The 23785-nt window shown below is 48.3% G+C and overlaps 1 protein-coding gene across 5 annotated transcripts in view; it reads left to right on the forward strand.

Moving 5' to 3' along the window:
- Positions 1-23785, forward strand: part of PTPRA (protein tyrosine phosphatase receptor type A) — a 122296-nt gene that overhangs the window by 69649 nt on the left and 28862 nt on the right. The window contains exon 2 of one of the 5 annotated variants that reach the window (XM_065633089.1): positions 17555-17747. The exons of 1 other annotated variant lie outside the window; for it this stretch is intronic. The gene's annotated coding sequence lies outside the window, so the exon portion shown is untranslated. Of the gene's footprint in view, positions 1-17554; positions 17748-19262; positions 19315-21216; positions 21351-23785 lie in introns of those variants that run through there. 3 more of the 5 variants (XM_065633090.1, XM_065633092.1, XM_065633091.1) reach the window with 3 other exon arrangements.

Raw genomic sequence — 23785 nt, forward strand, 5'->3', positions numbered from 1 at the left:
AGCTTTAATACTTCAAAGAAAGGTGTCAGAAGTGCAAAAATGAGCAATTAAGGATTAGTCTGCTTGTGGGGATGGGTGTCTGCCTCCCCCTCCTGATTGCGCTGTAAATTAGTGCTTGACTGGAGCCCTGTCATGTAGCTATTTATACCTCGAAGGTTTGAATTATAGCTCTGTAGATTGTATCGTCCCTTTGTTTAATCCTTTTTCCTTTCTTCTGTCATGCTTTTGACCTCGGTGATTTTCAAAGCCGTCAGATTTGCTTCCTACGGTTTTCTTGTGATGGTATTTGTATCCAGGAAAGGGGAGGAGAATTAAATGGCTTTTTCTGTACCATTTTCTTTTCCCTAATGCTCTCCTTTACTCATTTCCTCATTTGACCGCCCAGTCCTTTTTTTTTTTTAACCTTTTCAGAGGTTTACATATCTCAACCTTTCTAGGGCTTTTTATTTTCCAGGGCTAGGGGAGACCTTGGATGAATGTTGCCCATTATGAGCTTGAATTTTCCACGAAAACCTTCCGAAGGGAGAGTTGCTGCCGCGCACCTGCCCGCGTGTTGGACCTGCGCCTCTCCTTCGTTATCCCCCACCAAGGAACCAGCGATGCGAGGGAGGGTATTGTTGCTGTTGGATTTATTGGCTGCGATTTTGCAAATAAGCGCTTTATAATCACTTCCTTGCTGCGCCTCGCAGCCAAGAAAGGGGGACGCGCGGCGGAGGAAAGGCCGGTGCTCCGGCTTTCCCTTCGGGTTTGCGTTTCCTATTTCCCAGGCTCCTTTCTTTTAGACTTGTCGGAGGATGTAGAATACATATTTAGTCTTACAGATCTCTATAAGTCGCATTTTAAACAAATAAAAAAGCCAAAATTGGCCCCAGACCAGTGACTGCGGCAGTTCCTGGCTCTTGGCTCGATCGCTGCGATGTGGATGTTCCCGGACTTCCCGTCCAGGAGAAGCCGTCAGAAAAATAAAGGGCACAGGAGATGCAGACACGCTGAAGTCAGCTAAATATTTTAAACCATTAGACGATGCTGTACAAGGATGGGAAATGAACTTTGCTGCGAATGCGAGCGGATAGTCCCTCAGCAGCTCAAGCTTCCCTCCCACCCCTCTCGATGGGGATTCCTACCTTGAGCAGCCCTCCCACCAAAAACGCTCCCTTTGGCTTTCAAGCCCTTATAGAGCAAGGTTTTTTTAATTTGGCAAAGCACTGGAAGGGGTTTTGCACATGGTTAAATGTTTTAAACAAGAAGGAATGACGATAGCCCTTGAACTCAAGCGTTGACCTTTGAAACTTGAAGTTGAGCTGAGCTGGACATGAGCTGCAATGAGGATGGGAGCAACGGGAACACTTGCATGATGGGAAAGGCCTTTAATTGTTTATAATTAATCAAGGCTCAATGCATAACCTCCAGAAGAGAGGCCATTGCTCGTTAACATCCAAACATTGGCACATCAAACCACGTTAAGTCATGGAGGTGAACCCAAGAGAGCGATTCCAACCATTTGCCATCATCTTTCCCTGTAATTTCTTTTTTTCCTATCTTTTCCAGACTTACCTGGCAATGGAACACTTGCGTTTAAGTTTAAGTTGATAATGAAGAGAAACCTTAAAAGTGTAGGCTGAGAAAGTATCGAGTCTTAATTGTGATTTACTTTCCTTTTGTGTTGGTTGGACAACTCATAGGTAGGACCCTGAAGTAGCAACATGGCTCTTAAATCCAATGGGTAATTCTTTTATTAAAGTCTAAGGATTTCCACTATGATTAAGCCCCAAAATAACCATCTTTTCGAATAACTTAGGATAGTTAGTGCCAGCAGCAGGCCATCAGACAGGTGTATCTGAGTGTAAAATCCTATATTGAAAATTATGGGGGAAAGGCGCTGGTAGATTGGAGTTGATTTTTCCAATCAAGGCTTTATTTAGGATATTTTCAGTGGAAGCTGTTGCGTTTATTAGGCCCTTTACTGGTATATGCCATAACCACCAGCCTGGTGGATATTTGGGAGCTTGTTTGTCTCTTGCAGCTGTTCCAATTTTGGGGGAAAAAATCCTATTGTTTTTGGAGCAGCATTTCAGACCCTGGTCGTTCTTTTTCCAACCTGCTGCCTGCAATTTTCGTAGAATTCAGCCTTTCTCTTCCTCGGTTTATACTCGGTGTATTTGTGGGAGTTGTATTAGTGCCCACTGCAGAAAAGCCAATTATTGGATGAACCCAGATCCAGAGTTAAGAATATTCGTCAGGCAAAGCCGGTGTCGTAACCTGCATTTTCATCCGCCAGCAATTAGGCTGCTCTGATGGGATGGGTCCCCTTATCCCACCCTTCCTCCTTTTTTTCTCTGCTTTCCTCCCCAAAAAAGGTGGAGAGGAAGGAAAGCAAAGTAACTTGTACAGATAAAAAGGGAGGTGTAATTATGAGCAGTGGGACCAATTTAAAAATGGAAGATTTCAGAGGGACTCGGACTTTCTTTGCCTCGTTGGGCTTTTTTTTTTTCGTAGAGGATAAAAGAAAAATAATTTATTCCTAAATTGTAATTCCTTTTTGGTATGAATCTGTTTAATTAGCGTAGTTCATAAATGCACAGACGCAGGGGAGAGAGGGGCACTGCAAATTAAAATGAAGAAGCTTTCAAAAGGAAAATCTTGCTGGCAGTGAAATGTTTTAGGCTGCGGGGAGAAATAATATCCCAGGAGAAGAGGTGGAAACTCCGACGCTTTGGACTTTGATAAGTGAAAGTGGATGGAGGAATTTGGGAAGTTTCTTGTAGGGAAGAGTCTTTTGCTGTGTGGTGGGTAGGACGCAATGATCTAATCGATCTCTCGCCTCTCCAGTTCATATGGTTTTAATTTCCTTCTGCCGAGAGGTGGGGAAGGGAGGTGGTATTAGGGATTGGTCATTTGTTGCAGAGTTAATGTTTTTTCTGGGCTTTGGTTGTGCTACTCCAAAATATTTTAAATTAAAAAGGACTTTTTAGCCATCGCTCTGAGGATTTCGAGATGTAGAAGGGTGTAACCATCTGAGCGATTATTGCTCTTCAGCTTCCCTGAAACCACAATTGAGACAAGTCCCAAAACTGTCTTGTATCAATAGGGTGGCAGCTCAGGAGCTTAATTACCAAATACTCTTTCGCTGAGATTTTAGTAGCTTTTTCTTTGCTTTCACACACAAGAAATCCTGTTTCCTATGTGGTCCGTACTACAGAGCTCTGAGAATGGGTCAGAAATCATAGAGTCACAGAGCGGCTGTGGTTGAAGGGACCTCTGGAGATCATCCAGTCCAACCCACCTGCTAACGCAGGGTCACCAGAGCAGATCACACAGGGTCGGTCCAGGCGGGTTTGAATGTCTCCAGAGAAGGAGACTCCACAACCTCTCTGGGCAGCCTGGGCCAGGCTCTGGCACCTCCCAGCAAAGAAGTTTCTCCTCATATTCACATGGAACCTCCTGTGTTCTGTCTGTGCCCGTTGCCCCTCATCCTGTCGTTGGGCACCACTGAACAGAGTCTGGTCCATCCTCTTGACACCCACCCTGGAGATATTTGTAAACATTGATAAGATCAAATTGAGTCAGAACGTAGCTGGCCAAGAACACTTCATTTGCCTTCTCTTCAAACCTTGGTTGTCCGTGCAGGTTGGTGTTGAGAAAACCTTTTGAAGCTTGTTGGGATTTAACGTGCTCGTAACGGTAAATTATGTGGTTAATGCCTCTTGATGTGTTGCGGCTGAATCGTGGCTTGAAGGTCACAACTAGTCTACCACCAGCCTTATTTATCTACCTAGGTGGTTGCTCTTTCTGTTGATGGGAAGGAAAACAAGAATATATGATTGTGTGTGGATTTCCAAGGAAGAACGGAGAGATCTGAGGATAAGTCCTTTCTGGGGAAGGGCGGCTTTGCCACCAGGATTGACATGTCATGGTGGAGGAGATGGTTGTAGGACCTGGGAGGAGGGAAAAGGTGGGAGAGGAGTCTGTGTGCAGCTTTTGGGAAGAAGATGGGTTAAAGTTTGGGTTGGTGATAAACGTGAAAGTTGTTCTTGGGGCAAAGATAGTTGGAGCAGGGAAGACAAGGACTATAGAGCCTCAGGTGAAGGAGAAACTGAAGTATCTTGGATCTGCAGTATGGTCCAGCAGTAGGATGTTGGGTTTGGGTGTTCAACCTAAGCCCAGCAGGGCTCGCGTGGAAAACTCGTCCAAGGAAACCTTCTATTTTATCCCCAACAGAAGAAAAATTATTCATTACATCCCTGAAGAGGAGCAATATCTCTCTGCGGTTCGTGGTTACATTTGTCCTTGAAACATGGGTGCATGTAAACACAGTTCACACGTGTCTGGTTTTGAGGCCGTGTAACTATCGTATCCATCTTTATTTGATTCTGTGCTACAGGGCTCGTATTCCCTCATTTCAAATGTGAAAAATTGAACCACGGAGTGTGGACGCGACCATCTCTGGAGCATGACGCGCTCAGAGCATCTTCATCCCCTTCCACAAGTACAAGCTCAGGTTTCTCCTGGATCATTTTTTTTCCCTTGGAAGAGGAGCTGGTTTTTCAGGAGGGAAGGGCCATTCTCCTCGACAGCGATTTTATCCCCCTGACCACTTTAATTCCTTCTGAATTCTCCTGGTTGTGAGGGACGGCAGAAGTTGGATGCTACGTGATCTCTGATCCTCTGCCAGTTTTGCATCTCTCCCCTCAGCAGTAATTTATAAATATTATTTTGCCCTGGTATTTTAAAGGACAGTTTCATTTTCCCCTGGAAGAAGGAGTATTATTTTTCCGGGACTACTGTTGTATCAAATTTTGCTCCCTGTTTAAGATTTATATTAAAAATAACAACACCACCAGTGGAAATGCTGCTTCGGTGTTTTCCTCTTAAATTGCCTATTCACGTACAGACCAGGAGCTGCAGCTTTGCCACCACTTGAGACCCAAAATGCAAACAGAACTGAGATCTCGTGGAAATCAGCCCATCTGGTTTCTGATCTGTGTGCGGAGAAGGTGTACAAAGGGAAAACCATCATCAAACATCCTGAAATTTAAAACTTAGCAAAAAATAATGAAGCAGTTGTGGGCTGCTCTCACGTTGATGGTTTGAGTGAGTCAGTGTGATTTTTTTGGTGTGTTGCTTCAATTTGGTTAATGCTTCGCAGCATAATGGTAATTTCTTCAAAGTTATTTCAGTTAGTATCAAAACTGCAACACAATAAAGACAGATTTTTTCCCCTGATAACACTTTTGACCAAGGTTTCCTTTTATCCTGCAACTTTTAAATAACTGGCCTGCTGGCTCTTTGCTTTTATTGTACTTGGGATATTATAAACTTAGATTGTTTTCTAAACCGCTAATTTTAGACACATCTCGATGCTTATTGTTCCCTTTATTGCATTTTTTTTTAATACCGTGGCAAAACCACTGCAAGAGAAGCGGAAATCATCTGTGTCCTGAGGCTTTTACGTCTCGACTGGATGAAGGGCAAGAAAACGCAGCCAGAGGAATCGCCCACCAGGTTTTTTCAGAATCACTTTGCTTTCCTAATCCGAAAATTCACAACTCATTCCCTTCGCCATAATGTGAAGTGGCGGAAATTGGACAAAAATCGCAAAATGTACCTATATTAAATGAGAAGCAGCTTTCCAAACCAGTAGGTATATATAATAGCCGACACGGGCATTACGGATACAATTGAGTTGCTAAGGCAGGGCTTTCCAATAGCGCCTTGTATAGCCCCGTATCGTCTAATTATTCCGCTTCGGTGTAAGTTAACAATGAAGAGAAGAGAAAAGCTTGGCAACCCGTTTGCTTAGAGGGGTCAATTTATCCCAGCTTTTTGTGGGACAGTGTAATTTTAGGCTTTTACGAGGTGGGTAACACCATCCCGCCTGCAGGAACACGTCTGAAAATAGGTCAGGAGGGGATGGAGTGTGGAAAACGGTGCCACATTCCTACCTTGCTCAATGGGAATTAATTTTTTCTTGAAGAAAATAAGATGGTTTTGTCCCTATTCACCCAGTTTGTAATAAAAATAACTGGGTCAGTCGGACAAGGGCTCATGAGAGCAGCATGTTTCGGTGTGACGCGTTGGGGATGGGAAGGTTCACAGAGCCTGGGATTAATGTCACTTCAGCAACAGCAAGGACTAATGTCTTTTTTCCCCCAACAGGAGCTTCTGACATAATTTATAGCAGGTTTTTCACCTTTCTGAAGATTATTCTGATATGCTGGGCTTATTTGGCGTGGATTATAAACCGCCTGTGGGGCTGTTTGTTGGCTCCAGCATTTCTGGGTGACCTTGGATCTCGTCTTTGGAAGCAGTTTAATCCCCGTAAGATCTAAAAAGAAGGATCTCAGTTTTCTTTGACTGCTTCCGTATTTTCCAATGCTGTGACAAACTTCAGCTGCTGGGCATGGTCAAGGGTTTGGCACCCGATAATGGGGTGAAATTCCTCGTTCCTCCTCTCCCCACCAACATGCTACTAATTACTGATGAGGAAATAGGAGGACTCTGGAAGATGAAGCGTTGGCAATCAGATGCTGAGGTAAATATAACCTGGGCCCTGCCTTTGTCTACCTCAAGGCCACCATCATTACACGAGGAGTCCTGCTTGAATAAGATTATATGGCCGGAGGCTGACAGGTGCCTTTGAACGCCCGCGAGCGAGCGATGCAAAACCTTGGTATAGGAGCACGCAGAACCTGGGACCTGTCCTCCCAGAGCTGATAAAGACTATTTAGGATCCAAAGGATCCCTAAAAAAGGAATAAAAGTCCACTTCTCTCTGCCTTAACCCAGATTTTGCTCCCAAAACCACATGGGAGATAGATGAACGTGTGGGGAGGGCAAGAAGTTACATTGGAAACCTTTAGTTCTCCTTCCACCCAAACCACAGACGTTGTTGATGGGCATGGGGACAGCCAAATGCCGGAGACGCTTTTCATTTTGCAGACTTACTGCGGAAAGGGAAGGGAAAAAACAGCCGATTCTGTCAACCATTGTGCAGGAATGCTGGCGCTCGGGTCAGCGGGGACTTTGCTCCTCATGGTTGCTTCGCTTCCCCAGTAGAATTTCTTTTCATCGAATGCAACCAAAGGGCTTCCAGGGTATGGCTTGAAATCAAATTTTCCTTTTCCAGTAAAACATGAGGGTCATTTGAGGGCGACTGGTGCAACGACACTTAAGTAGAAGCAGGAGGAGCTCACACTTGCATTTTGTCACCCAGTTCTTTCATTAATCCAAACTTAGGTCTTTTTTTCCTCTCTTTCCTCTGCTTCTCAGCATCTTCTGCCCTGGTGCTTGGTTTCCATGGCCAGAGGCTCCAGCACAAAGGAGCGACCCCTCAATTTGCTCAGCCCCCGTAGCTGTTAATGCGCCTCTTTGCAGCCACCTCTCCGCTCACTGCCCTTTCACATCAGACACTCCAGCCCAGGAGCCTCCTTTGATCCTTGCGCTGGTTTCCTCAATAAAACGGGGTGGAAAGAGACTGAACAACAGCTCCTTGGGGTCAGGAGAGGGAAGGTGGGTACACAGCAAGACACACACCAAAAAAAGTGGAAACAATAGCTGAAGCCAAAGCTTCTGTGCGGCGAGGAAGGATGGAGATGCTGGTTAAGACCGAAGGCTGGGACTCGGGACACCTCGCTGTCCTTGGCTGCCCAGCTTGTCACCTGCTTCCCAGCCAGCTCCCTGGTTCCCATCACGCTGCCGAGAAGCTCCTCCTGCTGCAGGGCTGGTTTGGGGAATAGTTTGCCCTGGGGACTCGCACGGTGTGAACAAGAGGCGCCGGATTTCCCTTCGCCTGCCCCACCGAGTCCTCTGGTTGCCACGGGGCTCGTGCAATTACATGGTTCTGTGTGTTCCTGGACTTGTGTGACTCACCTCGTTACCTGCCGAGCTGTGAAACCCCCAATTTTGGTGTGCTGCGTCGCAGCTCTTGTAATATCTCAAGTCTTTTGAAATGGAAAAAAGGCAAAAAATGCCCTGCGTGAAGATGCTGTTGGGCCATGAGGACCTTGTGTGACCCAGGGACGGTGCTGGGCAGTGGGGACAGAGCCTGCTCCAGGTAGGGCTGTGGGGATTCTCCGAGGGGTTGGGGATCACACCATGGTGGATGCCAGGAACCAGCAGTGGGATGTCTTGACAAGCTGGTTAATGTTTCTGTAGCTGAGTGTGGCATTTGTATGGAATCATAGAATGGTTTGGGTTGGAAGGGACCTTCACAGCTCATCCAGTCCAACCCAAACCATGAGCAGGGACATCTTCACCAGCTCAGGTTGCTCAGAGCCCCGTCCAGCCTGGCCTGGGATGTCTCCAGGGATGGAAGATAGTGATGATTTGGCGTACCTTCTCTACGTGGATTGTGAGTGCTGATCATTACCGCACCTTCATCAGTGAGATCCAAAATAGCTGGAAATGGTGCCTGAGCCCACCAATGACCTTTGTTAGAGCTACCTTCTGCTGCTTGACATTGGAGCTAGTGACGGTTATCTTGGAGGGGCTATATGCCAGAAAAGCAGCATGAAGGTTTTGTGGTGCTAATTCACAGAATCACAGAGTGAAGGGACATCTGGAGGTCATCTGGTCCAACCCCTCTTCTCAAGCAGGGCCACCAAGAGCCGGTGGCCCAGGACCATGTCCAGATGTGTTTTGAAGATCTCCAAGGATGAAGACTCATTCCACAGCTTCTATCCATGTTAGAAGTTCCCCAGCACCACAGTGAAACCTAAGTAGGGAAACTGAATGAGAAAAGAGAGAACAAAGATGCTGAGGGACATGAAATGACCCTGATGGTGGGACGTTGGGTGCCCCTTTGGTTGGGGATCACACCAGAGGCTCAGACCATGTTTGGTGCAGTTGCACTGATCATCTGGGAAGCTCCTCCTTGGTGGCTGAGCTGGTTCCACCATCATGCCTGGACCTACCGAAGGAGCAGCGTGTGCAACCCTCTGATGTGATGGAGTAAAAAACTTACCCAGGTCACACTGAGTCCACCTGGGAGATCTTCTTTTCACACAATGCCAACAGAGCAGTAACCTCATGAGGACACTTGTGGCTTGGGAGTTTTCTCTGCTACTTTCTCAGAGAGTTTTCCACTGGTGAGATAAACTAATCAGCCGTAGCTCGAAAAATGGAATTATCTCAGACCCCTAAGCCATATCTTGTTGAATGGATCTATCCGTTTGCTCCACACCTTACCAACACAACTAAAGGCTTTGGGCTCTTGATCCCTGGAGGGGTTTAAGGGACATACAGATGAGGTTTAGTGCTAGAGTCAGGTTATGGTTGGACTCGATGATCTTGAGGGTCTCTTCCAACCAAAATGATTCTATGATTCTTTGCTGGAGATGACCTCTCTGCCTTCAGCCTTCCTTCCAACCTTCCCATGAGGAATCCAGCTCTCCAAGGCTGAGCACATCCTTGGTTGGCAGGGACGGTCCAGCTGGGCTTGAGTGCTTTGGGCATCGTGTCCGATGTGGTTGAAGGATGATGGTTGATCCCAGGGGGCTGCTTGGGGGTGGGACCATCCGCCTGGTCCTCAAACCCGAGATCCCAAATCAGGTACTTCCCTGCGAAGATGAGGCAGGAGGGGAAGATGCCAACTTCACGCTGTGGTTCTGGTAGCTTCTCTCTGACTTAATAGGAAAACACTGACTGCAGGAAACGCACATTATTTTTTTTCTCCACATTTTCCTGAAATCTCTTGAGCCACTTTGCCTGTAGAGGGAGGAGAGGAGAAGTGAAATGGAGGAGGGGGAGGAAGAAATAATGGTGTCTCTGTTCAATGAAACTCCCTTAACAGTTCGTGTTGGTTTTTCTTTCCCCCTCCAAACACGTAGATCTGAGCTGAAAATCCAGGGCTTAACAGCCCAGATGTTTAATCCAACACACAAACGTGGCATCTTTCCAGCAAGTGAAGCAGCTTTGCCGCTGGTGAGTTCCAAGGAGCTAATCCGGGATGAGAGGAGTTAAAGCTGCATCCTTGAACCAGGTCACCCCAAACTTCCCTTCCCTTCAGGTGAGGGGTCTTTCCCTCTGTACCAAAGCAGCTTTCAGAGGTGTTCATGCTTCTTCTGTCCCTCAAAGTGTCCTCCGGGGCATGGGGATAAGCAATCAATGGTGGTGGCACTGTGTCAGATCGCTGTGAGATAGTCTTTGTGGGTCTTATCTCCATCCCCAAGTAGGTCAGGGGGAAAATGGGGTTGGATTAATTCAGTCTATACATAAATCTCATAGTCAGAGACGCATTGGGGTGCTGGTCGGCATGGCAAGCCATTTCTTTCTAACTCATTAATTTTAATTCCGGTCCCCGCCAGCAAGGATTACAAGTCACCCCACAGCTGATTTTCCTCGCTTGACTCTTAATAAGTATCTCAGCATCTACCATTTATAACTGGTTCCTCTGGCTGGTTTAAGAGCGTCCCACGCCTGAAATGCCCTTCTGCTGCTGGGAAAGGCCACCTGGAGAGACCAAAGGCGGCTTCGCTTCTCTCTGCACTCACCCTTTCCAGAGCATTTCTTTGCAAATGGTGCAAAATCTGCTTTTAGGGGTCGAGCTGTGGCCATTGTCTTCACCAGCAGCGCTGGAGCTGGGAGGTCGTCTCATTTGTACTCATGAGCACGCTGGTGGCTTCTGCAAGGTGATGGTGGTTGAAATGTGGGGGTTTTTCTTCAACTCAGCAAGCCGTGGGCACTTCAGAGCTAAACTCTTTCACCAAAGGACTGGATGTGATGGGATTGGATTTGGTTTGGACTAAGAGGAACCAAGGGGGATTTGAGGCAGGTTGGCCCCTGGTCTTCAGCAGGCTACGTTCCGTGGAGTCAGAACTGCTGCCACCAAGCTGAGCGGTGCAGGTGACACATCTGAGAGAGAGGATTCGTCTAGAGGGACCTGGACAAGCTCGAGAAGTGGGGCCATGTGCGCCTCATGAGGTTCAATGAGGCCAAGTGCAAGGTCCTGCACCTGGGTCGGGACAACACAGGTATCAACACAGGCTGGGGATGGAGGGATGGAGAGCAGCCCCCAGGAGAAGGACTTGGGGGTGCTGGGGGGTGAAAGATGGGACATGAGCCACAATGTGCACTTGCAGCCCAGAAGCCAAATCGTACCTTGGGCTGCATCCCCAGCAGCGTGGGCAGCAGGTGCAGGGAGGGGATTCTGCCCCTCTGCTCCGCTCTGGTGAGACCCCCCTGCAGCGCTGGGCCAGCGCTGGGTCCTCAGCACAGGACACACATGGAGCTGCTGGAGAGGGGCCAGAGGAGCCCCAGAAATGATGCGAGGCTGGAACAGCTCTGCTGGGAGGACAGGCTGAGAGAGCTGGGGGGTTCAGCTGGAGAAGAGAAGCTCCGGGGAGACCTTAGTGGGGCTTTTCCAGACTTAAAAGGGGCTGATAAGAAAGATGGGGACAGACTTTTGAGCAGGGCCTGTTGTGATAGGACAAGGGGTGATGGTTTTAAACTAAAGGAGGGAGATTCAGGCTGGACACAAGGAAGAAATTGTTGGCCCTGAGGGTGGTGAGAGCCTGGCCCAGGTTGGCCAGAGAGGTGGTGGCTGAACCATCCCTGGAGACATCCCAGGCCAGGCTGGACGGGGCTCTGAGCAACCTGAGCTGGTGCAGATGTCCCTGCTCATGGCAGGGGGGCACTGGGTGGGCTTTAGAGATCCCTTCCAACCCAAACCATGCCATGACTCTATGAAAACGGGATGAATTTTTGAGGTTCGGCCACCGCGCCACCAAATACACTCTTGGTCTTCAGCAACAGACTTTGTCTTGTATCTGTGCAGCCCCGAGCTGCCACAGAAAGCCGTCTGTGTTGTGGCGTGCGAGCTCCTGTACCATTGAATGCCTGGTTAGGGGGGTCTTATTTAACAGCGATACTGAAGAGCCTTCTGTGTATTATGCTCCCCGCCTGGGCAGGATGGAAATGGCTGTTTTTGTGGGAATGCTGCTTTTCAAAGCCTTTTGAAAAGGCTGGGACAGCAACGACTTTGAAAGACGGGGACGTCGCTGTTGCTACCCAGCGCTTTGCTATTGAAATGAAAATATTTAACCTGAGTGCTCCGTCATCCCGGATCGGTTTGAAATGAATTTTATTTAGAATAATTTGGATAGCTGTTCGGCCTAGTTGCCTAACGCAGGGGGATTTGAGCTCTGTTGTAACCTCTTAATGTTTATTTGAATATCACTAAAATCTAAGTGACACAAGGTGTTATTAATGCCTACTCGGGGAGACCTTGTTTATTAGCAAAAACAAACAGAATGGGCCATAAAACCTGAATTGCAGTGTTACCGTGACTCTGTTCTCTCTTTCATACGCATCCAGGCTGCTGTCATCAAGGAAATTTGAAATCCCCTCTTTATGGGTTTTTATTTTTGCACGCAAAATAGTCAAGATATGACGTTTCACCGCTGCTTATGCGTGTGCAAAAATATTTGTGGTCCCGGTGCAAATAAAATCTCTGATTGTTTCAGAGAAGTCATTTCTTGTGGCCACCACCGCTGCTGCCAGCTCCTGTTGGGCCTGATGGCAGCAGCTCTTCCAGGCTTCTGAGTGGTTTTGGGCTGAGAACTGACCCGCCAAAGGAGGAGAAAATTATTTTGGGGGGCTCTGTTCCTTGAGAATGATTTGGTGGGATGGGCATCCAGGGCGCTTTACTGCTGTGTTGCAGGAGGGGATAATTAATCAGATTATCTGTTGCTTTTTACAAAATTGCTGTGGCAAACTTGTCGTCTTTTCTAGCACCGAGCTGCGGGTCAGGAGATGCATGGAGATCATGGAGATCACAGAATAGTTTGGGTTGAAGGGACTTTCCCAGCTCCCCCAGTGCCCCGCCTGCCATGAGCAGGGACATCTGCACCAGCTCAGGTTGCTCATAGCCCCGTCCAGCCTGGCCTGGGATGTCTCCAGGGATGGTTCATCCATCGCCTCTCTGGCCAACCTGGGCCAGGCTCTCACCACCCTCAGGGCCAACAATTCCTTCCTCATGTCTCGTCTGAGATGATGGGGTGCACCCGCCTTTGCTTTCGGGAGAGACCTCAGGCTTCTCCTGGAGCTCCATCTAGAGGGTAGGACAATGGGCTGGTTGTGGAGACTGGTGGCTTCTTTGGGCCACCATGGCTCTGGTGTCCCCTTACCTGACCTTCTGCACTGTGGCACCTTGCTGGAGCTGTCACTATGGCTTTCCTGGTCCTGTGGTCACTCTTGACCCTGGAGCCTCTTTTCTGCTGGAAACCCTTGCTGCAAAGCCAGCAGCTGTGTTTAGTGGGGGGGACACCATGACCAAACCCAGTTCTTTCCATATGACCACTGAGGAAGGGGATTTCTCCACCAAACCCCAAAAGCAAGTGCCGATCCCTTGGCTAAGGATTTAGAAATCATACGGAGCCCCACAGTTGCTTTTGGGTTGATTTCACAAGAGAAGTCTTTGTGGTTTGGGCTAGGGCTTTCCTTGAGAGGACACCCCAATTGGACATTCCCAACATCTGCACCACAGCTGCATGGGTGAGGTGGCTAGCATCTCCATGGACCTCTTTCCTCTGGCAGAGCTTGCCCCTCCATCTTCTCCAGCTTTCCTCTTGCTGTGCTGAGAGCAGCACCATCCAGCCCTGTGCAGGGATCATTCCCAGCAGCCAAGCTTGTGAAGGTCTTCACCGTCAGCGCTGCGATAACCTCGAGGTTTCACCGTGGAGGCCTTTGGTCACGGTTCACCTCCCGCCCTTGCTGGAGCAAGACGTCAAAATTCACTACAGTTCAGTATCTCTAATTTTCAGGAGAGAACACATTAATAGAACGGGTGACATCTAGAATAACTGGTCCTAAAGAGTGCTTGTCTTGATCTCCTTTGCCATTTTAGAGCTCTCTGTTTAGGAAGCCGTGCATATGATCCGCTACGCTCTTCTACACCTAGAAAGAAAAGACAGGGTTGGTCTGTCCATCCATATGAGACTTTTCAGCAGGGCCTCTTGCGATAGGACAAGGAGTGATGGTTTTAAACTAAAGGAGGGGAGATCCAGGCTGGATGTAAGGAAATTGTTGCCCCTGAGGGTGGTGAGAGCCTGGCCCAGGTTGGCCAGAGAGGCGATGGATGAACCATCCCTGGAGACATCCCAGGCCAGGCTGGACGGGACTCTGAGCAACCTGAGCTGGTGCAGATGTCCCTGCTCATGGCAGGCGGGGCACTGAGGGAGCTTTGACGGTCTCTTCAACCCAAACTGTTCTGAGATTCTGTGATCCCAGGACTGCAGAGGTTGGAGCATCACCTGCTGCAAACACGAGCGTGCTCCAGCTGTTGGCTTTGGTTTGAAGTCCCCTACATGATATTCAAATTTTAAATGCCACCCTCAAGGGAAAACCACACCGGGGCTGAGTGTCACGTTATTTTCCTCTATCCGAGTCCTAATTCTTCCCTGTTTTTTCACATAGGGTGGCACCGGGATACCCAGCTGTGCCCCCAAAAAAGGCTGATTTCAACCTTAGCAACAGGGTAGTTTTGTTTAGACTGTATTTATTCTCCTGTGAGAGTCATTGTTCTCTCCCATGCCTTGACCATTTTGAAGGCTGGTGATAAAAGCCCTCGCTGACGATAATACGGTTGAGTTCAGCCTTTTGTTGGGGAGATTAAAATAGAGAATGAATTGTGAATGACATGGGAGGGCTAAAAGTTAATCGTCTCAGGCTGTTCAGTCACTTTAAGGATAAGAAACTGCATTTTTTTTTTTTTTTTTCCAGAACTACTGAGCATTATTCTATATATTCTATTAGGTTTTGTGTTGGTATCTGGGGGGGCTGCAGGGGCTCGTGCCCACCCCGTTGTTCAAGACTGGGGTCGTTTCAGTTTGTGTAAAGTTGTGTCAGCAGGAAACAGGTTTATTTTGGTGACATTAGATTTATGATAGTAGCAATATTAGATATAAATAGCAATATAATATATAATAGCAATACTATATATAAAATATAATTGTTTCATGATATTAGGTTTATAATAAGTTCATGGCTATATATATATAAATATTTAAATATATTTCACAGGTTTATAGCAGTAGCAATGGTAGGAGATGCCCTTCTTGTTGGTCTGACTCTAAGACTTGTGTCTACAGCATCACTTTGTCTTGAGTGGGGACGCCTTTGTTGGAAAATAGATGGGAAAAAAAAGATGGGTGGAAAATTATAGATGGAAACCAAAGATGGAAAGTGGAAATCGAGCCACCAGAGGCAGAGTTGGGTCCTTTTTCAGGAGCGTGGGAGGATGAGAAGAAATATTTGGGAGCCTGATGGGCTGGAAATGCCAAGAGCGTGAGTGATAACGGGGATCACCCCAAAACCGCCGGGATATTTATGGTCCTGGTGAAGTTCCCGCTCACATCGGTACCTTGAAAAGCTTCACATCCCTCCTCTCAGACAGTCTCTGCAGCCGCTCTTACCTGCTCCCCCCATAACTGGCAATAATTTTCCTTAATTGCTCACAAAAGCAGATGTTCTCTCTGTGGCCGCACCAAACCAGCTTATGCTGTACTACGGCACACGGCATTAAAGGACTAATTCCTGTAAAGAAGCCTATTAAGAGGTTGGAATTAATGCCTCCAACTAAACCATCGATGGCAGCTGGATCCCGCTGGTTTTATTAATTTGTTATTTGTGACACGACAATCCCCGTCTGCGTGGGACTGCGATGCCCTTGCGCTTGGCCAGTTGATCTTACGTTGTGGTCAGTGGATGTCTTAGCGTACGAGATCAGCCCTTTGTGTTGTTTCCATTTAATAAATCACATTTATAGGTAATAAACACTACACCTAACATATCAGGCTGTGCTTTGCTGGTGGGTGCTGGGGACATCAAGTCCCCATAGCTTGTGCAACAGGGAGAGCATGGCCCTGCAGCACGCGGAGGCTTCTTATATATGTATAGTATTTCTTTTTTCTCCAGTTATTTTTACTAATTTAGGAAGTAGGGGCTGGGATACTTTCTATAAATTGGGATGGCGTAGGAGTGATTGTTCCTTTATTTTCTGGTAGGTCACATATGATCGTAGAATCATTTTGGTTGGAAAGGACCCTCAAGATCATCGAGTCCAACCATAACCCACCCCTGGCACTGCCCCATGTCCTGAGAACCTCATGTCCGTCTGTCCAACCCCTCCAGGGATGGTGACTCCAGCACTGCCCTGGGCAGCCTGTTCCAATGCCCCACAGCCCTTTGGGGAAGAAATTGTTCCCCACATCCAACCTCAACCTCCCCTGGCGCAACTTGAGGCCGTTTCCTCTGGTCCTGGCGCTTGTTCCTGGGGAGCAGAGCCCGACCCCCCCTGGCTCCAAGCTCCTTTCAGGCAGGTCAGAGATCAGAAGGTCTCCCCTCAGCTCTTGTTCTCCAGGCTGAACATTTTACGTGCTGCTTTCAGAGGAGAGCTCTTCTCTCCCTCTTTTTTTGGACCAAAAGCTTTAGCTCTTCGTTCTGCAATCCCACGCGCTGACACAAAGGGTCTAAAGTCGCAGCCCAGAAGTTCAGCTGTGGGTCTGGGTCGGGGCATCACAACCCAACTCCTGCCCTTCCCCAGGACAACCCTGAGGCCATTCCTGAGCTCAGGGTTTTCACCAGCGATTTGGTTTGCACTGGGAATTTCAGCCTTTGCGTCCCCTCGGGAGGCGGCAGCTCCTCATCCTCGCCTGAAGTCGAGCAGCTGGGCTGTGCCTCATGCAGCGGCCCTGGGTGATGGACAAACGTATATAATGAGTATTATCAGCTATTAACTCAGTTTTGGTCCTTGACACCGCTAATTTCTCACCATTTCATCCTCTCGGTATATTCATCACCCAATGAGAACGGAATAATTAAGGCGTTTGGATAAGCTGACTTTTTAAAGCAGCATCACTCTGGGTTTGCGGCTCCAGAAGTACCTGTCAGGCCATTTTCCTTTCGCCTGGAAATATGCTCCGGTATCTTGTTTGTAGGTTATGCTGAAAAACATTTGTGTCTGGCAGCACAACTGCTTCCAGTCAGACTTTTCAGCGTGAAGCCTCCAGCAGAAGACGTGCCTCAAAATGCTTTTGGCACTCGAATAACAGAATCAGAGAGGAAAACGCTTGCGACTCCAATTCCCCTCATTTGCAAACCTCATTTATAGACCCTCGCGGCCACTGGTTAAACTGGGCTTTTGGTTTCTTTCTGGCAAACTGCAACAAAAATGCAGTTAATGCGAGATGCAAGGGATGTGTCTCTGGCCCCGCTTGGGGTAGTACCATTTGTACATCATCCTCGACCCTTTTTTTCCATTCTAATACATGCAAATATATGTAAAGAGTAAAGCCTGTTCCACTGAGTCTTGCACATTTGTTTAAAGAGGAGGAAAATAAGCTGAATTTACAGGGGAATTTGCAAGCTGAATTTTAAAACCCGTATATAAAAAGACCCAAAGAGCGGCTGGCAGTTGCCAATGCTGACCGAGGTGATGGTTTTTGGCATCTTTGTTTTTCCCTGCACTCGCAATCATCACGTCGTTAATATGAAGCTTTTGGAGAACTGGAGTATATCCTAATTAGCAGCCTCTGATTTTTTTTTTTTTTTTTTCCTAGTTTCATAATCAGTGATCTCGGCTACACCACAAGTGTTACTGTGGCAACAGGGCTGAACTGAGCAGCGGTGCAGAATTACCGCAGGTAAACTGGGGATTTGACAGATCCGCGGCACTTTGTGAGCCCCGGGGCTGCTCCGTGGGACGGGCTGGCTGCTCCCCGCACCCCACGAGTGTCACGGGTGGATTTCAGGGTAAGCACAACCAGCCATTAAAGCTGCATGACCGAACGCATGCCTTTTAATTGGAGCTTAGCCCCCGTAATGAGATTTTAAGGCTGTCATGCGAATGATCCCCGCCGACACCTTTGTGTTAAGTAGGATGCTCTGAGCGCTCGCTGCCCCGATGCTTCAGCTCCTCGGCTCTATCTCGGCTTGGAGCTGGGAGTTCAGCTTGGTCCTGCAGAAAAGCTGAGCTTTATTTTTTGTGGGTTTGGTTTTTTTTAAACCTCGTTTCTCCTCCCTGGGTACCGTTCGCTCGTTCTCCAAAAAGCATCTCGTTAGGCAGGGATGTTGTTACGCTAAATAACAGCCATGCTTCATCCTGACTCCTCAATCACATGCAACTGGCCCTTTCAGTAGGTGGTGTACGAACTGCACTCATGTTTTCTTTGTACACATTATAAACGATGCTTGGGACAAAGAAGGGGACACCCTAAAATCGTAGAATCGTTTTGGTTGGAAGAGACCCTTAAGATCATAGAGTCCAACCATAAAATGGAATATTTAAAGAGATATATTCCTGCATGACTTCACTTTAAAAAGAAATTATATTTATTACTTCATTATTTTGAATAATGAGATGAACCGGCTTCACTCAAGCCTTTTGGGTGATCGTTCTCTGCTTCCCAGCACCACGTGGCAGCCGCGATGCCCGTCCCGCGGGGGAACGCGCCCCGGGACAGATCAGAGAATCAGCCATAGAATCACAGAATACCCGGTTGGAAGGGACCACAAGGATCATTTTAGTTTTAATTTCCTCAGAAAGAGGTTTCACCTCCCTCTCCCCTTTGCAACGCAGCTCTGGCCACCCCACCGACCCTCACCAGCCCCACTGCAGTGAAACGCTCCATTCCCAGCACCTTCCTCATGGTCACGGCTCAAAGTCCATCCTTCACCTTCATCCTCCCTGAGCCGACGTCTCCCTTGGGCTTAGCTCACTGCTCTCCTTTTCCTTGGGACTTTACCTTCTCTCAGCTTTTGCCTGTCCCACCTTGATGCTCCTTTACGAAACCTTCTCCAGCTGGTTGTTCTCCATCACTACAGGTCCAAGAACCTCTTCATCCCCTTCTGTCTCATAGAATCATAGAATAATTTGGGTTGGAAGGGACCTTCCCAGCTGATCCAGTGCCCCCCCTGCCATGAGCAGGGACATCTGCACCAGCTCAGGTTGCTCAGAGCCCCGTCCAGCCTGGCCTGGGATGTCTCCAGGGATGGTTCAGCCACCACCTCTCTGGCCAACCTGGGCCAGGCTCTCACCATCCTCAGGGGCAACAATTAAACCGGTCCTAATTGTGAGGGTTATTAGCAAAATTATTATTAGGAAAATCATTGGATGTATTTGTAGCTCTTCCCCTCCAGGGCGCTTGAGTGGCTTCCAGATGGTGACTCTGCTTGCGGTGTGGCCAGGAGAGCCCGTCCCTGCGGCTCGGTGGGCGAGGACTGGAGATCATCGCGTGTCCCATTCTTAGACGTGCCACCGATCTGCCCTTGGCATAGCCAGGGATGCAACCCGCGTCTCCTGGTATTTATTATAGACCCAGTAAGTTATTCTTAACTGTGGTCTTAAAGGTTCTTTTATATATTTCTGAATGAATTAAACCAGTCATTCACTTAGAGAGTAAAAAAACATTTTGGGAGCCTTTTTATGGTTGGTCAGGCTGAAGCACGGGGATTTCCAGTTTTTGGCAGCAAAGGCAGGAAAGGAACATGGGGAACCTTCTTCCAAAGTCTGGCTGGGGAACACCTGATCCTCTCTACATCCCCCCACGATGGTTTCACACACGTCACTGCTCCCAGTGTGTGATTGAGAGCCTGTGTGATTGGCATGGGATAGATTTACATCTCACTAAAGATGACCTCCAGGAGAGAGACTGATCCTGGTTCAGGACAGCAGATTTTCTCATCATCCTAACAGTGGTGGCTATTTCTGGACACCCAGAATAGCAGGTGGAGGTAGGGTCGGGTTCCTTCCATGCACGTATGATGATCTTGCTCTTTGAAAGGGGACCGTGCATTCCTCTGTTGGACTGAGGGCCATGAAAATAATCCGAGGCTGGAACAGCTCTGCTGGGAGGACAGGCTGAGAGAGTTGGGGGGTTCAGCTGGAGAAGAGAAGCTCCGGGGAGACCTTATTGTGGCCTTTCTGTACTTAAAAGTGGCTGATAAGAAAGATGGGGACAGACGTTTTAGAAGTGTGTGTTACAACAGGACAAGGGGTGGGTTTTAAACTAAAGGAGGGGAGATTCAGGCTGGACATGAAGAAGGAATTGTTGGCCCTGAGGGTGGTGAGAGCCTGGCCCAGGTTGGCCAGAGAGGTGGTGGCTGAACCATCCCTGGAGACATCCCAGGCCAGGCTGGACGGGGCTCTGAGCAACCTGAGCTGGTGCAGATGTCCCTGCTCATGGCAGGGGGGGCACTGGGGGAGCTGGGAAGGGCCCTTCAACCCAAACCATGCCATGAGTAAATATTGAGCTGCAGGCAAACGGTAATTTGTTGAAGGTTGGGCAGATGGAGGAAGCAAAACCGCGAGCCCTCAAGCTCGTCCTCCTCCTTGTTCTCCATTCGTTACAGCAGCTGTCACTTGTGTGGAAGCCGCCTGTTTATTTGAAAGAGAAAGAAAAAAAAAAAGAAAATGAAGTGGATTTTCAGAAAGATTGAATGGTTGTTGTGATTCATCATCTCTGTTGAAGGGTGGAAAAGCAGGGGGTGGGGGGGATAATGTTCAGTGACACATCAAGGCCTTGTTTCAGCTTCGGAGACACATGCAAGGAATTAGTCACTGCAACAAAACCCTTTTCCTTCCCTAAACTCAATGGTTCCTCTCCCTGCGATGACCTGAGACAACACCCCATTAGCCACCCCAATGCGATTCGGAGCCGAAGCAGCTCCTTGCAGGGTGTTAACGAAGCGAAGAAATCAATAAACGGCTCAGGAACCCCCTGCACGACGCTTGGTCCCCAGCGGATTTCCCGTAGGGGACCAGGCTTTGCTTTTCATCCTCATCATTATTTTTACATCCTTTGCATCTTATCCAACACGAGCAAGGGGAACCCGGTGCCGGCGAAATGGTTGTGCCATCGGACGAGCTCCCCTCCGCAGCGGATCACAGCTCCAGCGAGAGGCTTGGAAAACCACAAACGGGATTTAAAAGGAGCCGGGAGGGGGGAGAGGGGACGGCAGGTTTGTTTTCCAGGGCGGCTGAGCCGTGCTGGTGGCTTGCTGCCACCAAAAAGAAAGAAAAAAAGACCTTTTTCCCCTTTCTTTATGCTCATGCACGCTCTCTTCCTACTGTGAGCTGCTTCAAAGCGCTAACCGGTGCAAACACTAACCTTACTCCTATTTATGCCAAAAAACAAGAAGAAAACTGAGCAATTTTCTATTTTTCACTGCAGTTGGGGCCAGCACAAGGTAGTCGAATAGTCTCGGTTGAGCTACTACGTTTTAGCATCCCCCCGACAGCAGCAGCGGTTTCTGGGGTCCCAGAAAACCGGGTGGAATTAAGGTCGTGTCTGCTCCTTGCGCACAGAAAAAAGATTGCCTCATTTTCCAGGAGTTAGGAGAATCTCAGAGGTGGGGGTAAGTCCTGCCTTTGATTGTGGACACTTGTATCCGGGTGAGATCTGGGACGTTTCTGTGGCAATAATAATAAGAAGAAGAAGAAGAAGAATTTGTTGCTTTCTGGAAACACGGGTAGATGGTCCCACAGCCAAACCCCCCTACAGCAGCACACACAAGGACCATTTTTAAGCCACTTATTATTTTATAAAGAGATTATTTCCTTCCCCCCCACACCCCCAACAGCATCAATCATCTTGACAAAATCCGCTTATTTTAAAACATGCATCCCAGAGCCTAAAATCCAGCCTTTCCTATAGGAAGCTCCCGAGCAGCGTATGGGAGAGTTCAGTGCATATATACCATATGTGTATAAAAATATATATAAATTATTCAGGTTTCTAACCCTGATTTTCAAAAAGGAAGGTTTAGAACGAAGACACGATGCCGAGTGTCCCAACCCGCCAGGGCAGCGGTGCCGAATCCGGCTCCTTTTCTCCTCGGCAGAGCCGGCGCCGTGACGTCAGGGTGTTTTTCTGCAGAGCTCGCAGGATGTTGCAGCCGGCCAAGAGCTGTGTTTATGTTGATAACATTACAAGTATTTCCTCTCCATTTCCGAAACCAGCGGGGCGAGAGCCGAGGGGGAAGGGAGACTCGGGTTTCTCCGGCTTCGGGGTAGGACTCTGGAGGCCTTTTTATGTTCAGAAGCGGGTAACGCCGGAGCGCTGGCATTTATTTATCCTGCATTTGGGAATCGGGCGTGTTTAATAGCCGGGAGCTGGGGCTTTTGCGTTTGCTCTCTCTGCTCCGGATCCGGATTTTAAAAGGTGATAAAGCGGCGCTGGCAGCTGGTCACAGGAGCAGCTCCCGTGATGCTCTCAGGGCTGCCCAGCGTCCTGTTTCTTTTGATATTCGCAGTAATAAAGCCATAAAAACTGAGGATCCGCACGGACCGCCTTCTTCAGGAAAATGGGGCAAGGCTTGGGAAAATTTGGTGTTCTCTCCCCTTGCCAACCCTTAATGCGATCCGCTCAAGGATCAATGAACTTATTAAACATAGTATCAAGGAGGTTTTAAGGGCAGGCAGCCTTTGGTGTAATCTCTGCCGGCTCAGCGAAGGAGGGACCTGCACCCATAGTCAGACCCACTGGTCTTAAGAGTCTTTTCCAACCTAAATGATTCTGTGATCATCCCACCATCCCAAAGGGGTTTTCCAGCTGATACCCATGGCCAGTCCAGGAATCGCCTTCAGCTCTCATCCGTATGGCGGTCACGGTCATGGAAATAAAACCAAGCTCGTTTATTGTACGTGGGTTATTTCCCTGTAACAGAGGGCAGAAAGAAGAGAGAATTCACAGTTTTTACTTGTTTCCACCCACTGTTTTTGGTACCAAGGAAAAATGTGTTGAGGATGAGGGACAAGACCTTCGGAGGCCAACAGGACATCCAGCTGTTGGACTTAGAGAGGGGGTGCGGGGTCAGTCTGTGTTAACTCAACCGTCTTTCCTTCCTTAATGTCTCAAAAGGGCTCCAGGGACCACAGATGGGAGAGGAACCGGGTCCGCTGGTTCTGCCACCCCTTTGCTGAGTGACCGTGAGCAAATTGTCACTCCTCTGGGATCTGAGATGTGCTGCCAGAGCGGGAGCAGCCAGCTCGGAAAGATCCTTCAAGACATTAAGAAAAGCTCGGAAGAGATTAAGAGCTACATGGTTCTAGGTTCTTAGGGACATCATTTAGAGGTGGACTTGGCAGTGGTAGCTTAATGGTTGGACTCGATCTTGAAGGTCTTTTCCAACCAAAACAATTCTGTGATTTTCTATGGTTTTCCAATGATCCATTAATTATGAGCCAGGCGGTGAGGAGGAAGATCTCCATGTGAGGAGCTGGTGGGATGTCAGTGCAGTGGGAGCATCGCAGTTAGTGACTGGCTTGTCTGCTCTGGGGGCAAACTGCTGCCAATTGAATGGGATTCCGAACGAATGGGAATCCCAAATGAATGGGATCCCAAATGAACATGATCCCAAATGAATGGGATCCTAAGTGAATGGGAAACCCAAATGAATGGGAGGCCAAATCAATGGGAATCCCAAGCGAACGGGATCCCAAATGGACAGGAGTGCAAATAAATGAGGATCCCAAATGAACAGGTTCCCCAATGAATAGGAACTCTTGTTTTGAGAAACGAGTTAGAGAAGAGGAAAGGAGCCATATCCACCTATGACAGTGGTGTTTCTGTGCAAATATTCATCAAAACACAGCAAACAGTCACTTTTTCTCCTAATAATGTTTGCAGAAGAGCCAGGTCTTGACCTCATTATTATTCCCAGCGAGGGAAGCTGTTGCGATGTCGAGACCTTGGCACCTTCATCAGCCCTGTGAGGTTTCAGGAGCGTCTCGGTGCCGCCGTTACCTTCCTTGGACATCCAGCGTGGGCTTGGGGACCTTCTGCCTTTGC

The sequence above is a fragment of the Caloenas nicobarica genome, chromosome 4, assembly GCF_036013445.1.
Source record: "Caloenas nicobarica isolate bCalNic1 chromosome 4, bCalNic1.hap1, whole genome shotgun sequence".
NCBI classification, from domain to species: Eukaryota; Metazoa; Chordata; class Aves; order Columbiformes; family Columbidae; genus Caloenas; species Caloenas nicobarica.